Below are 3,005 nucleotides of genomic sequence, written 5' to 3'. Positions count from 1 at the left end.
GCCTGCATGTATCCTCCTCCATACATCCACCAGGCCTTGAGATGAGACCAGCTGCCGCAGAGCATGTTGGGCCGCTAGATGCGGCTCTGCATGGTTACGGTCTAAAAACTCATTTTCAGTACAATTAAAATCCCCACCTATAAAAACATAATCCTCAGACCCAGAATCACCCAACTGTTCCCCGATTTTTTCATAAAAATGCTTTTTCTCTGCATTGGCGATAGGAGCATAAATATTAATAAAAACTATACTAAAATGATCAAACTTTGTCTTGACTAAAATACACCTCCCCTGAATAACATGTTCGATTTCTATTGAGTTTGGGGTGAACGCTCTGGAAAAGAGGAAGCCCACCCCTGCACTCTGGGAGGTGCCGTGACTTAAAATGACCTCCCCCCTCCACTCTCTGACCCAGTCTGTCTCTATTAAATGATCACTGTGAGTTTCTTGCAGGTAAATTACATCAATTTTCTTTTGGTTCAGCATTTGATAAATCGAAGCACGTTTTTCAGCCTCCCTCGCCCCGTTAAGATTCAATGATGCTATTTTAAAAGAATCCATATTGGGTATGAAGCTAAAAACAAAATACCAAAAGACTATAAAAATAATAAAATGCTACTGTGCATCATTTAAATCAAAGTTGTTTTCTAACTGTAGCGAATATGTTCTTTAATCTATAGACTTCTGTGTCTGCAAAACCTGATGCCTCTTTGTTCCTGATGTGATACCTTGCTGAGAAATAAAATAATTTTAAATCAGGAAAAAAAACTTTCAATTTTTATTCCTCTGAATCCTTTAGTTTCTTTTTAAAAAAGTTCTAAAAGACTCTACAGGGTATCTAGGCGCTTTGCAACTCATTTGGTGACAGATATTTCACTGCTGTCAGAGAACCAGCTCTCATTGTTGCTGCTGTCCGACACCTCCTTCCTCTCTGCAGGCAGCTTGCAGGCCTGCTTGCTGGCCTGTACAGCAGTCACCACATTCCTCCTTTTACTTCGCCTCTTTAACGGGCTGAAGCCTCCAGATCCATCGCCTCCTCTGCTTCACCTGTCTCTCCTGTCACTCCAGCTCCAAAAATCAACTGTGCACTGTTCTGTCCTTCCACCTGCACCTCTCCTTTCCCTCCCTGATCCCCACACCCTAAATGCTCCTCATCGCCCCTCACCTCCACCTACTGCTCTCCCTGCACACGGTCTCTCTCTCCCACTTCACTTTCACCCTCAGCACCACCATTCACCTCATCACCACCACCATTCACCCCATCACCACACAACACTTCTCCACACCTACACTCATTTTCACTCCTGACACCTCAACAGTACCTTCCGCCTGCTCCTCTGCAGCGGGTTCCTCTGCCGCAGCCGCCGCGGCAGCGGGGTCCTCCGCTGCTCCAGCCTCACCAGGTGGGTCTTCTACCTGCTCAGCAGCAGCAGGCTGCTGCTTCGCTGCACTCGACAGGGCCGGGCCGGCCCTGTCGGGACACATTTTTACAATGTGCCCCTCCTGACCACAACCAAAACACTTCATGCTAGAGGACGTAGCAAACAAGATGTAATCAAAATAATCTACTCTAACATGAAATCGAAGGTTGAGTTCCACATCCCTCCGATTCAAAATCATAAACAGTTGTCTCCTATGGGAGACAACATGTTTCAACAACGGTGATTTGCACCCAGAACGTACTTTTTTCACCAATGACACCACCTTCCCGTGCCGAGACAGCTCTTTTATCAAAAACTCATCACTTATAAAAGGAGGCACGTTTGACAAAGTGACCTTAGTCGAAGGTAAAGTCAGTGGCGACACCTGTAAAAACAAACCGTTAACAGAGACGCCTACCTCCACCAGCTTTTGAGCCTGCTCCTCTTTCTCAACAAACAAGATGACAGCTCCACTCATGCGAGCTGCCGACTTGATGGACCCATGTCCGATTACCTCTCCCACCGCCAAACAAACTTCCTCCACGCTGCACGGAGAACCGGCACCCACCTTGACGCCGTTCTTCCGTGTCAGCGTGGAGAAAGTCCCACCACCAAACACCATGGCGTCGTCAGACGCCAGCCAGCCTGGCACACCTGACGGCCACACCCGAACCCAAACAAAAACCCCTTAAAACGTGACAAAACTAACACAAATTCACAACTAAACAATTAACATAAACACCCAGTGAAAAAACAGTAAGAAAAAACACAAAGATAGTTGTTAAACACTCGCTCTCACTCTCGCTCTTCTTCCGCTCTTCCACACACCCTCCTCTCACACAAAGAAGAAGAAGAAGATTTTCATTTAGCACATGCTAGTAGCAGACACAAAGGATCAGCACTTTTACTGTTACAGTTACATTTCGGAAACTACCGTAATCAGTTCAGTTAAATCTAAACTTGGCACCTTTTTCTTTTTCAACCGTAATAAATGTGATATTCAATTGACCTGTTATGACTCTCCCTCCTCTGCTGAATGCTGCATCGTTGTGGAAAACCTAGAGCGGCAGAGATATCTGCGGCTTATAGTCCGGTGCAGCCTTTAGTCCGGAAAATACGGAAAATATTTATGAAAATGTATTTCATAAATAGTGTTATTTCATAAATAGTGTTATTTCCTGGATTTTTTTTTCTGTGAAGAACTCAAACAGGGTTATTTGGTTATTATTTATTTCATTAATAGTGTTATTATTTATTTCCTGAGTTTTGTTCTGTGAAGAACCCAGAGAGGGTTATTTGATTGTGCTTTCTAGAAAACAATACTTTTTTACATTTAGGCACTCCTGCAATCGTCACACTTTTTCTTTTACAAACTGACTCCGGCCCCCCACCAGAGAAGGGAAAAGTTATGTTGCCCTCACAGGAAAAAGTTTGGGGACCCCTGACTTAAAGTATACTTTTATTTAATATATTTCTTAAAAGTGTATTTTGGTACAATTATATTTAAGTATGTTTAAAGTGATAATTTCAAAATTGGTTCAAGCATACTTTTAGTATACTTCATATGTACTGCTCAAAAAAATA

The 3,005-nt window shown here is 43.4% G+C and overlaps 1 pseudogene; it reads right to left on the bottom strand.

The window, feature by feature from the left end:
* Positions 1–424: 424 nt before the first annotated feature.
* LOC148156341 (uncharacterized) lies at positions 425–2,043 on the bottom strand (annotated as a pseudogene).
* Positions 2,044–3,005: the final 962 nt, after the last annotated feature.

The sequence above is a fragment of the Poecilia mexicana genome, unplaced genomic scaffold, assembly GCF_051168715.1.
Source record: "Poecilia mexicana isolate PSO_F unplaced genomic scaffold, ASM5116871v1 scaffold_11, whole genome shotgun sequence".
Taxonomy (NCBI): domain Eukaryota; kingdom Metazoa; phylum Chordata; class Actinopteri; order Cyprinodontiformes; family Poeciliidae; genus Poecilia; species Poecilia mexicana.
This window is presented reverse-complemented; position numbering and strand designations above follow the sequence as displayed.